Source organism: Bos javanicus, chromosome 4 (genome assembly GCF_032452875.1).
Source record: "Bos javanicus breed banteng chromosome 4, ARS-OSU_banteng_1.0, whole genome shotgun sequence".
Lineage (NCBI taxonomy): Eukaryota > Metazoa > Chordata > Mammalia > Artiodactyla > Bovidae > Bos > Bos javanicus.
The window spans coordinates 46,416,610-46,429,953 of record NC_083871.1 but is presented as its reverse complement, the minus strand read 5'-3'; the positions used below and the strand labels follow the sequence as shown (position 1 = coordinate 46,429,953).

General features: G+C 39.0%; 1 protein-coding gene and 1 long non-coding RNA gene across 3 annotated transcripts in view; one reads left to right on the top strand and one right to left on the bottom strand.

Annotated features, from left to right (window-relative positions):
• The window catches only part of LHFPL3 (LHFPL tetraspan subfamily member 3), a 573,774-nt gene that overhangs the window by 240,434 nt on the left and 319,996 nt on the right, over positions 1-13,344 (bottom strand). The gene's annotated exons all lie outside the window — the stretch shown is intronic.
• The window catches only part of LOC133246789 (uncharacterized), a 35,101-nt gene continuing 32,199 nt past the window's right edge, over positions 10,443-13,344 (top strand). The window contains exon 1 of the long non-coding RNA XR_009736177.1: positions 10,443-10,632. This is a non-coding gene — a long non-coding RNA (uncharacterized LOC133246789). The remainder of the gene's footprint in view (positions 10,633-13,344) is intronic.

Sequence of the window (13,344 nt, the reverse complement as noted above, 5' to 3'; positions counted from 1 at the left end):
TATGGACTATATAACCCACCAGGCTCCGCTGTCCATGGGATTCTCCAGGCAAGAACACTAGAGTGGGTTGCCGTGCCCTCCCCCAGGGGATCTTCTCAACCCAGGGATAGAACCTGTATCTCCTGCATCTCCTGTATTGCAGGCTGCTGCTGCTTCAGTCGTGTCCAACTCTGTGCGAACCCATAGACAGCAGCCCACCAGGCTCCCCCATCCCTGGGATTCTCCAGGCAAGAACACTGGAGTGGGTTGTCATTTCCTTCTCCAATGCATGAAAGTGAAAAGTGAAAATGAAGTCACTCAGTCGCGTCCAACTCTTAGCGAGGTTCTTTATAAACTGAGCTACCTGGAAAGCCCTGGAGGGTGCTGCTACTTGAAGCTAAAAGAATATCTAAATGAGGCAAAACACTCTCCAACATAAATCACAGCAGGATCCTCTATGACCCACCTCCCAGAATACTGGAAATAAAAGCAAAAATAAACAAATGGGACCTAATTAAAATTAAAAGCTTCTGCACAACAAAGGAAACTATAAGCAAGGTGAAAAGACAGCCTTCAGAATGGGAGAAAATAATAGCAAATGAAGCAACTGACAAACAACTAATCTCAAAAATATACAAGCAACTCCTGCAGCTCAATTCCAGAAAAATAAACGACCCAATCAAACAATGGGCCAAAGAACTAAACAGACATTTCTCCAAAGAAGACATACAGATGGCTAACAAACACATGAAAAGATCCTCAACATCACTCATTATTAGAGAAATGCAAATCAAAACCACAGTGAAGTACCATCTCATGCCAGTCAGAATGGCTGCTATCCAAAAGTTTACAAGCAATAAATGCTGGAGAGGGTGTGGAGAAAAGGGAACCCTCTTACACTGTTGGTGGGAATGTAAACTAGTACAGCCACTATGGAGAACAGTGTGGAGATTCCTTAAAACACTGGAAATAGAACTGCCATACGACACAGCAATCCCACTGCTGGGCATACACACCAAGGAAACCAGAATTGAAAGAGATACATGTACTCCAATGTTCATCGCAGCACTGTTTATAATAGCCAGGACATGGAAGCAACCTAGATGTCCATCAACAGATGAATGGATAAGAAAGCTGTGGTACATATACACCATGGAGTATTACTCAGCCATTAAAAAGAATACATTTGAATCAGTTCTAATGACGTGGATGAAACTGGAGCCTATTATACAGAGTGAAGTAAGCCAGAAATAAAAACACCAGTACAGTATACTAATGCATATATATGGAATTTAGAAAGATGGTAATGATAACACTGTATGTGAGACAACAAAAGAAACACAGATGTATAGAACAGTCTTTTGGACTCTGTGGGAGAGGGTGAGGGTGGGATGATCTGGGAGAATGGCATTGAAACATGTATAATAACATATGTGAAACGAATCGCCAGTCCAGGTTTGATGCATGATACAGGATGTTCTGGGCTGGTGCACTGGGATGACCCAGAGGGATGGTATGGGAAGGGAGGTGGGAGGGGGGTTCAGGATGGGGAACACGTGTACACCCGTGGTGGATTCATGTTGATGTATGGCAAAACCAATACAATATTGTAAAGTAATTAGCCTCCAATTAAAATAAATAAATTTATATTAAAATAAAGAATATCTAAATGATGCAACATGGATGCAATTAGAAATGATCATACTAAGTGAAGTAAATCAGAAAAAGACAATTACTACATGATATCACTTACATGTGGAATCTAAAATATGACACAAATGGAGCTACCTATGAAACAGAAATAGAATCCTAGACACAGAAAATTGACTGGTGATTGCCTACGGGGAGGGATGGAGTGGGAGGTTGGGATTAGCAGATGGAAGCTTTTATATATAGAGAATGGATAAACAACACAGTCTTACTACAGAGCACAAAGAACTGTATATAATATCCTATGAGAAACCATAATGAAAAATAATACAAAAAGAATCTATTTATATATATGTATAACTGAATCACTTTACTGTATAGCAGTAATTAACACCACACTGTGAATCAACTATACCTTAGTAATAAATACAGTACAATAAATACATTGTGGTGCTTTAAAAATTAATATTTGTCATATAAACCCTATGAATATGTGCTAATACAACAATAGGAAGACAAATTAACTACTTATTCCAGACTCTTCCTAGATCCCTGCAGAACTCATATTCATAAATCCAGCTCCAATTCACTCTATTTCCTTGGAGGCAAAATGAACACTTTCCTTAGGCAAGAACCACTAGCTCAAGCTAAACTCAGCTATCCAAGGTCCAATCTTAAGTTGACATATGTCAGCCTTACTTAGTTCAGATCATTTCACTTGGGGTTGTGGGTGACCTGAATCCTTATGAACTAAGGAGGAAGCTATCTAGAGTTGATCCAAACAGATGAATTCCTTCTTTCTGAAAAACTCAGGTTCACAACTTGTACATCTTAGCAACTATATTATGAATAGTAAAAGAGACAAATGAATAAGGAGACTTGTGCTTTCATCAGGCTGAATGAAAAGAAGTAAATAATCGAGACTTCCCCTAAGACTCCTAGCTTGTCCTGGGTGTCCCAGGGCGATTTCTGATCCTTCTCACGAGGCAGCACTTGGGGTCTGTGATTCCACAACAATCAATCTTTCTAAGAGCATCTACTGTACTCAGCGGACTGAATCAAGGTATTCATGTTCACAACTCCATGGGGGGAGGGTCCTGAGGGCAGGAGGCTGCGGGGAGCAGGCACTGTGTTTATTCAACTTTGTATTTAAGCAGTTAGCCCAGAATCTGGTACTCCACAGAAGTTTGCTAAATGCTGAATAAATGGAGTCATTTCTATTAATAGTGAGTTGGTAATTCAAATCTCATTGCTGTACTCTAAATGTATTATATTTGCAGAAAATCATCTTAGTGACAAATGATTTACATTATATAAACATTCAATAGCGCAGTCCTCTATAATTATGTTTATCTTTGATTAGGACAACTACAATTTGTGCCTGCCCATTTAATTTGTTTTAGTACAATACATACTATGAGTAAACTCCGAGTGTCGTCCCAGGTAAAACAATTTTCTTATTGAGTTTTAGGATCTGTTTTTCCAGTGGAAACTAGATAATGCAGCTAAAAAGATTTCAAGTCTCTTTTCTTGCTGTTTGCCAATTTTTATATTCTATTTCACAGAAATATAACTTTGAATCATAATTCCTCATTGCACATATACAGCACTATTTTCCTTCACTTACAATGATACTGGTGATCATTTAAAGAATGTTCCAGAGTGTGCTACAGAAAATAAAACTTAGAGTCCTCGGTGAGCAACTAGCAACCAAAGTGGAAGTGAACAAATTCTCTAAAATACAAGTGTATAAACTGAACAACTGATTTATTGACTACAATCCACCTGGCATTGGGGCTGTTTGCTGTACAAAATTTACTCAAGTCTCATACAGTCATTGAAGGGGATCAGGATATGCCATCCCCATATATGCCTTTTGACAAAGATAATTTTGAACTGAAGGCAATTAAGAAACAACAGATATGGGGAGGGTTTTTGTCTGCCTAAGAATAGGGCACACATTTTCCCCTTTCCTGCTCTAGGATGAGGGGAGTGCTTATTGCTGGAGATGGAGAGCTGGCACTAAGAGTCTCATGTGTTTTTGAGTCTCCATTAACTAATCTTCCATTAATCCCCACATATATTTCCTAGTTTGCTTTGTTTTGTTTAGTCACTAAGTAGTGTCTGACTCTTCGTGACCCTATGAACTGTATGTAGCCCACTAGGCTTCTCTATCCATGGGCTTCTCCAGGCAAGAATATTGGAGTGGGTTACCATTTTCTTCTCCAGAGGATCTTCCTGACCCAGGGATCGAACTTGGGTCTCCTGCATCTCCTGCACTGCAGGTAGATTCTTTACCACTGAGCCACCATGAAACTGCATATTTCTTAGTTATACTGTCTAGCTCTTCCTGTGATATACGGTAAATTTCCTGACATTTCTGCTCAATGGGGGTAGGTTTTCCATACTATTGCTCTTCAAAATCAGTATCTCTCATCCTCAAAAAGCAGGGCAGTGCCTGATGCAGAGGCTTTTTCATAACCCTCCAGACACCATGGCTTAGGGGAATATGAGGGCTAGGTTTGCCTCCAGGCAGCACTTTGTACTAGCCAGCTAACCAAGAATAAGGGAATTAATCTCTCTGAGCCTCATATTCCTTGGTTATCTAAGAGAGGGGTAATAGTATTGTTGGGGAGTAAAACCTTTCCCTCTATCCTCTTATGTTCAGTGAACAGGGGTCTGTAAATTTAACCGATAGAAGACTGATAGGAAGACATGTGCATTAATATTTTTACATGCATGGGAGTTCACAGAAAAAAAGTGAAACTCAAAGAAGTGGTTAGATGAGGTTATATACCCTTTTTAACAAAGAAAAGAGGATCTAGGCTTCAAGAGAATAATTGTAGAGAAGTAATCAGTCTTTTGTACTGGAGAAGGCAATGACACCCCACTCCAGTACTCTTGCCTGGAAAATCCCATGGACGGAGGAGCCTGGTGGGCTGCAGTCCATGGGGTCTCGAAGAGTCGGATACGACTGAGCGACTTCACTTTCACTTTTCACTTTCCTGCATTGGAGAAGGAAATGGCAACCCACTCCAGTGTTCTTGCCTGGAGAATCCCAGGGACGGGGGAGCCTGGTGGGCTGCCGTCTATGGAGTCGCACAGAGTCAGACACAACTGAAGTGACTTAGCAGCAGCAGCAGCCATCAGTCTTTTGTCCATTAAATTTACAGATCCCCGTTCACTGAACCTACCTCTTAGGTAGATGGAAAGCTTTTACTCCTGTTGGATGTCACACACTGCCAGATATCAAGGAGTCTTTCTACTGAGAAAACTGTCTTGATCACCGTAAAGTGCTCAGCTTGGCAGATGAAGAAAATGCTGTTAACCCAGTTTTATTATGACTGATTCTAGATGTTGCTTTCCCAAGAGTGAGCATGGCTGCTGCCAGTTGGTCCATGGTGTGTGTGTGTGTCTGTCTGTCTGTCTGTGTGCTTCCTTTTAAGCATCCACTACTATTTATATGGCAATGGCTATGTTATGGGCAGTGTGAAAAGAGAGATTTCTTGGGAACAGTTGGGTTTAAGAAAGTTAGTAAAGAACTCTCACAGTGCTAGCAGTTTGAGCCTGGGTTGGTGTTTGAGCAAGAGCTCTAGGTGAGAGGGTGTGGAAGACAAGTGAAGCTCTCAACTACAGCAGCAGATCATTCTACAGACATAGGTCCCCAAGCCTGTTAGAAACAGCAATTGCAATTTATGAGTGCCTCAGTGAAATATTTGTCTGGTGATGAAGGAGAAACTTGATAATTAGTATTTTGACTAATCTGTGAAATCAATGACAAGTTATTTTGACTACTGTCAACGCAAAAACAGGAAATGTTTTATCAGTGGCTGCAGTCTCCTGGTACAGGTTAACATTCAGCAAAGAACGAGTAGCTGACATCCATTAACGGGGCTTGGATTTGAACTATGTTAGTGGATAAGAGCTCATTAATAGATTTTTCAGGGTTTCTCATGGATAAGATCATAGTTCAATAGCCACACAAGGAAATCCTACAATTTTTACCACAAGTAGTTGGAGTATTCCTTTGTGAATGGGCTTTATGCTGGCATTTTTACAAGCTGTTTGCTGAAGACAGAACCCCATTCTGGATTTTGCTCAGATTGTTTGAATCTAAGTTTAAACAAAAATAGAGTTTTCAGGGACTTCCCTAGGGGTCCAGTGGTTAAGACTGTGTTTTCACTGCAGGGGCTGCTGGGTCAATCCCTGGTTGGGGAACTAAGATCCTGTATTCTGTGTGGTGCAGTGAAAAAAAAAAAAAAGTTTTTTAAAAAAGAGTTTTCAGCCTTGGCTGCCCATTAGAATGACCAAGGGAGCATTTAAAAGATCCAGGCTGTATTCCAGGCCAAACAGTTTAAGTACCTCTGGATGTCGGGCCCAGGCATCAATACTGTAGTTTGTAAAACTCTCCAGGTGATTCCAACGTGTGACTAGGGTTAAGCAGTAATAGCCTAGAGCTCTCCATGGGTCACTCAATTTATCCCACTGCTCCTGCTTTACCCTGGAGATAGCAAGATACATGCAAAAATTGCTAGAAAATTTTCAAGACATTCTATCCAGAAGAATCATAATGTGTATGATAATCATAGTGTATATAATGTATATAGAAGGTATTTGATTCTACATATAACAGGCCCTGTAGTACTAAGTAGTAGAAACAGTTAAGAATAACAACAAAAATAACTAATACTATGAATTATCTCATTCAGTCATAAGAAAAGCCACGTGAGGTAGGTACTATTTTATAAGGGTGTAAGAGTCTGCAGGAACGTTCTGCTGCTGCTAAGTCACTTCAGTCGTGTCCAACTCTGTGTGACCCCATAGACAGCAGCCACCAGGCTCCCCTATCCCTGGGATTCTCCAGGCAAGAACACTGGAGTGGGTTGCCATTTCCTTCTCCAATGCAGGAAAGTGAAAAGTGAAAGTGAAGTCGCTCAGTCGTGTCCGACTCTTAGCGACCCCATGGACTGCAGCCTACCTGGCTCCTCCATCCATGGGATTTTCCAGGCAAGAATACTGGAGTGGGGTGCCATTGCCTTCTCCGGCAGGAACGTTCAGAGAAGTTTTTATTTGGCATGAGTGCGTGCTAAGTCACTTCAGTCATGTCCGACTCTTTGTGACCCCATGGACTGTAGCCCGCCAGGCTCCTCTGTCCATGGGATTTCCTAGGTGAGAATACTAGAGTGGGTTGTCATTTCCTTCTCTAGGGGATCTTCCCAAACCCAGAGATCAAACCCACATCTCTTGCATCTCCTGCATTGGCAGGCAAGTTCTTTACCCTAGTGCTACCTGGGAAGCCCTTTTATCTGGCATGTCCCTCTTTTATTTCCTGTGTGAGAACTTGGTAGAGAAGGGGTCAGAAGGAGATTAGGCCAGGAGAGCTGTCTTCTTGCGGACGGAGCCCAGAAAAGAAGTCAAGGCTACACCGACAGAGGAGATCTGATGGGTAAATGCCTCCCTGATGAGCCAATTGTACCTGATGTTTAGACATTAGATTCTTGTGGGCATACCTGCCCTCCACCTCCCTGTAAAGATTAAGCTGAGTTTTTGCAAAAAATAAATTATCAAAAACAGTAGAGCTTACAAGCAAATAAGCTCACCAGTCCCTTGGCTAAGTATCACTGAAGTTGAACTAAAAAGGGGGTAAGCTTTTAATTTCAGGAAACTAAAGAAAAATCACTGTGCATTATGGGATTTTGAAAATAACAGCTCAAGAGACAGTTGCTGGGTTATAGTTCGATAATCCGTTAGTGTTCAGAATGCCAGGTGGTAAGGAGGAAAAACCTCTAGAGCTGAGACTTACGCTGCATGTCTTTTAATCAGATCTGACAGCTGGTGGAAGCAAGATGCTCCCCAGTCCTCTCCTATCACACCCTGCATGGGAGAGTGGGAGTCCAGGTTACTGAGAAGAATGTAGGAGGGGGTAAAAAGTGGCTTTTATTTTCACTTGGAGGGAAAAAAAAAATACCCTCTTCCTATGACTAACAAGGAGGAGGAGGAAGAGAGAATCTTCACAAGCAAGAAGCTTCATTTTGTAAACATGAGAAGTACTGCGCTCTGAAAATTGAAGCAAGGAGTAAAACAAAAATTTTCGGTTGGAAACATTCTTATTTATGCTTGTTCTCTACCATATTTATTCCTGAACAACCAAATTACTCTAGGGGAGGAATAGAAAATAAACTAATTTGTGAAACTTGGAAGTTATGGACCAGCAGAAAAATCTCAGTGTGAAGCAATTTAAATATTGTTCCCGAGGAATCTTTAAGAGCAATAACCAAAAGATTTATTATTCTTTGTGTCTATTTTGTTATGTCTGGTTATAAAAACTTAGGTTGTTTTTCACCATTTACATATTGCTTCAAAAACATTGGCTAACATAATGAGGTGCAGAGAACAGATAACCATCACTTTCATAAGATCTTTCTATGCCTGTAAATAATAATAATTTAAAAGTTCTGATATGTACAATACTATGGTAATTAAGAAGTGCAACATGAAAAAAACATCATTCAGAAGCGAATCTTCTGAGGATGTGAATGAGTGGTCTTCCAAATATTCTATAATCTCTCCCATCTATTTCTCCTTTCATATAAAACTTTTCCCACTCAATTTAAGGAGGAATTTGTCACTGAAATGACAGGCCAGAGCAAAAAAGAATAATTAGTCACCTGAAGGAAACCGCTCATGTTTTACTTAAAAGAAACAGCCAAGAAAGAGAGGTATCTAAATAAGTTCTGATTCTCAAGTTTACCTGAAATGAAAATGGACTAAAGAAGGATATTTACTGAGAAGTAATTATTGCATAAATAATCAGCTGGATCCTCTTTTATAAAAAACTAGCTCATTCATGTATCCTCTCTATAGAGTTCACTGAGCATGCAATATTTTCCAAGGTGCATTAAGAGAGGGAATTGCATAGTCACATTCAAGTGAAGCTACTAGTGATTCTAATTTAACTCATTGGCTGATGATCTAAAAGTCTGATATTGCCAGCTTTCCCTATCTTGTGCATTGCTGGTAATCAAAAATAATGCTTGATTTATTTTGACATTCACACTGTTATTGATATTTCTCAAGTTATTTGGCATCTCACTTGGAAATAAGATACTGTCCAGGAAAATACATGGTACCAAAATACAGTCAGCATGCTTACTATTCCTTGAACTACTTTCAATGCAGTGTGCCTTATTCTTGCCACCCCGCCCCCGCCACAGGATATGTTGAGGAGCAGACCTGTCTTTAATATGAGTCAACCTAAGGAAACATTGTATAAGGGGAAAATATGCTTCTAAAATCAAGTAATACGGTCCAAAACCAAACATAAAAATTTTCCCCATCCCTCAGAGGTAAGGCCTTTCAATTCTTTGAGCTGTTTCTTCTAGCATTAACTTCCATGTTTCTAGGTATATACATATACTGCTACCTCTTAATACATTTGCTTTAGACACTGACTTTTGAAAAATGCTTAATTTCCTTTATGATGGGTAAATATTCTTCTTCTCCTGCTAATATAATTATGGCTAGGTCCATATGTATTCAGTGTTCCTATTATAATGACAACATAAGGATTGTTCACTGCTGAACCAGTTAATATTATTCCATTTCCTTATTTGAATTATATTTTATTGTTCATGTAGTTCATAACTCCCTTATTATTTACTCATGTGGTGGGGGGCATCTGATTAAACGTTTCTCACAACCTCCAACAGCTCTATAAAATGCCTGTCAGTATGACCTCCAACATGGTCAAACTGTCATTTAATTTATGGGTCCATCTCTCTCTCTCTTGCAGATATACCTATTAGGGTCCTCTAGTTTCCTGCTCCAATCTTGGATGGCTGTGTTCTGGCTGGTGGCAGAGATACCATGCTTGGACTTCCTTTTACTCTCATATGCTCTCCTTCATCTCTTTCCCATTATCGATCTCTACTTGTCTTCCTCCTCCTTGGTTTACTCCCTTTGGTTTCAGGGGACACGTGCTTTAGTAACTTCTTGAATAATGGTGCAGAGAGAGAAAAATTTTTGTGTGCTTGCCTGTCTGAAAATGTCTTTTTTTCTATCTTCTTCTTTACATGATAGTCTGGTTATAGCATTCTCTGTTAAAGATCATTTTCTTTCAGTATCTTGAAGGTACCGCGCTATTGTCTTTCCAGCTTCTAATGCTTCTGTAGAGAAATTCCATACTCCTGAATTCCTTTTCCTTTACATTTTGTCCCTTTATTCTCTCCAGAAGTTTTTTTTTTTAGCATACTTTCTTTCTCCCTGGTATTTTGGAATTTCATTATCATGTACCTTGGAGGATACCTTGTTTTCATTCATTGTCTGAGTACCTGGTAGCTTTGCAAACTAGAAACCAACACCATCCTTCTTAGAAATTCTGTTCCATTTCTTTGAAAATGCCTTCCTCACTGTCTTTTAAGTTCCTCTTTCTATAACTCTTATTAGTTGGGTGTTGGGCATTCTGAGTTGATACTGTTTTGTTTCCTTTCCTCTGTCTCTTTTTTTTTTTGTTGTTCTACATTCTGGGGGATTCTTCCATTGAAGAAAATTATTAGGGCACTGATTATCTTAACCTCTTTGACCTTAAGTTCTCTGTATTATTACTAAATTCAGAGTTGTAGTAAGGCTAATGTGAATATATGTAAAATTTTTAGTACACTGTCTGGCACTTTTCAGTGAATAGTATGGGAATCCTAAAGACACGATGTTATGGACTGAATTGTGTCCCTTCCTAATTCATATGGTGAAGCCTGAGCCCTTAGTATAACTATATTTGAAGATAGGGTCTGTGAGGAGGTGATAAGGGTGGGGCCCTAACCCGATAGACTGGTGCCCCTATTAGGAGAAAAAGAGACACCAGAATTCTCTATGTCCACCACATGAGGTCACAGTGGGAAGCAGCTGTCTACAAAGGAAGAAAACTCACCAGGAGCCAAAATCAACCACGCTGGCACCCTGACTTCAGATTTTCAGCCTTCAGAACTGAACATAAATTTCTGTTGTGTAAGTCATCTAGTCTATGGGATTTGTTATGGCAGCTCAAGCTGATTAATATATTTATAGTGACTATATGTTTTATTAAAAATGTTAATTAGCTATTGGACTTACATATTTACTTCAGAAAATAAAGAAGGTATCAGTGAAGAAAGATATCTGTTATGTAGCCATGAAAGTTTAGGATGTTAGTGGTACTTAGTGCTATTGTAGAATCACTGAATTACATAGGTGAACAGAGGAGAGGTTAACACTACTAAAGTGGTCCTTATATCCAACACCAGCTGTCAGGTATCACAAGTGGGCTGGACCAACAAGGTCCAGCCGGAGAAATGAGTGTAGAATGGGTAGGAAAAATGACTACTCCATAGTGAAATAAATCAGCCTAATGATGGCAGCTTTAGCATTACTTTAATACAGATGAAACTTTTTTAAGAAGATGGAAATATACAGATGGCAAGTTTTCCCAAGTGAGAAGGTTTATATCTGGGACAGATTAAAAAGATGAATTAAATATTGTTTCCACTAATGTAACTATGTAACACAGTAACAAGCTGTACATATTGGAAAAATGACCCCTTACTGCCACAGTCTAATAAAACATGTGGCCAGTCCATCTAGTATCAAGTTTTAGGAAGGAAGCTACAATGATGAAAATATTGGGTGGTTTCTATGCTTATAGAAACAAAATTAATAGAGAACAGATGTATAGACACCAAAGGGGTAAGGGGAGGCAGGGTGGATTGGGAGATTGGGATTGACATATATACACTATTGATATGCTCTATAAAGGACATAACTAATGAGAACTGACCATACAGCACTAGAAATTCTCTTGGATGCTCTGGTAACTTAAGTGGGAAGAAAACCCAAAAGAGAGGGGATATATGTATACATAAAGCTGATTCACTTTGCTGTATAGCAGAAACTAACACAGCATTATAAAGCAACTGTACCCCAATAAAATAAACAAAAACCCCCAAATTCTTCCTGCTTCATTATGGTGGTAACCTTCAGCCAGTCTGTTGGGGATGGAGGTACTATGGGCCACTTATGGTCATCACCCTGGGGGAAGGTCATGAATAGACTTATTTAGTCCAAAAGTATGCTTGCTTTCAGTTTACCAGTGGTTTCCCCAGTCACCTGAATAGAAACAGACAAACAAAATGTCCATCACAAGTTAAGTACTGAGGTATGGGTTGTGGAACCAATGAACATTGTTTCTCTAGAAAGTTGTTTTTATTGACTATAATCTTGGGAATTTACAATGGAAGATAAATCACTAAATTATTCCTCCAAATGTTTAAGTAGTATTCAGGATTGACTGATATTTTCAAGTATCTGACACTGATAAATTGAGTAACTTGGTCAATAGTTACTTTAAACTATTATAACAAGTCATAATAGTTGGAAATAGTTATAACAGTTTTATATTTATTTTTATAATGTAGTTATAAAAATAGAAGGCTTAGCCAGGGCTGGAAAAGTTTCAGAAGCCCCTCACAGCACTAAAAATTGTCTAGATTTCATGATTAATATCATCATCATCATCACCCTTTGTGCTTACCAAAAAATGCCTGTTTTGAGGTGCTCAAAGCATTAGTGAGGCTATATGATTACTTGGATAATATTCACATTTTTCATATCTATATCTTTAACATTTAACCTGGTGCCCTGGATTAATTTAAAAGGGTTATCTGTATAGAAAACTAGAGGCACTGAGTCAAGTTTCTTAGAAAACATTTCTAAAATAGCCATTGTTCACCTTTTAAAATGTAACTAGGTTATTTCACAATAGTTGTGTATTATAAATTGTTCACATTATAATACGGTAATAATCTTTAGGCTAAGAATTTGTATAACAGTTTAAAATGAACCACCAAATCCTTTCCTTTTGTTGTAAGAATAATATCTATACTCTGACGACCACATCAAGTAGTGGTATTAAAATGGTCCTATGCAAATGAATTATGTACAGGAATTTAATCATTTGCGTCTTTAGGACTAGGAAGACTGCAAATCTTATTGCTGTCTCTAAGTGAAAAGCTGGGCTTAGTGATTTCTTCATTGTTTTCTTTCTAAAAGAGCTATGACCTCATCAGGCATTAATAACTTAAAGGATGGGTTAAATATGAGGTTTGAGCCTCGTCTCTTTGGAGGAATATTGGGATAATAAGCAGGGTTACTTTTGCCTGTTCATAGAATCTCATAAAGGGCTAGAGAAAGAAGGAATCTCAAATAAATGCGTTCCATCTCTATCCAAAGAGAGATGACTCATTACCCACTAAATCAGTCTCTGATTTTTCTAATCAATGCCAGTGTTGAGAAAGTCCTCCTTGGATTAAATCTCAGGTTCCTTTCTATAATGTATTCCTGATGGTTCCTCTTCTGCCTTTTAGGATGATAATGCATAAGTTAAAATTCTTTTTTGATATGGGTACTTATAAAGGCTGGAACTGTGTTTTCCTTCTGCCTTCTTTTTCTTAGGCTAATATCCCCAGGTCCCTCCAGCGTTCTTAGCTTCTTCATCATACTATTTTGCAACTGCCATAGTTCCTCATTTTCTTTTTAAAAAAGTAATTAATTTATTTTAATTGGAGGCTAACTACTTTATAATATTGTAGTGGTTTTTGCCATACACTGATGTGAATCAGCCACAGGTGTACATGTGTTCCCCATCCTGAACCCCCGCTCCCACCTCCCTCCCCATCCCACCCCTCA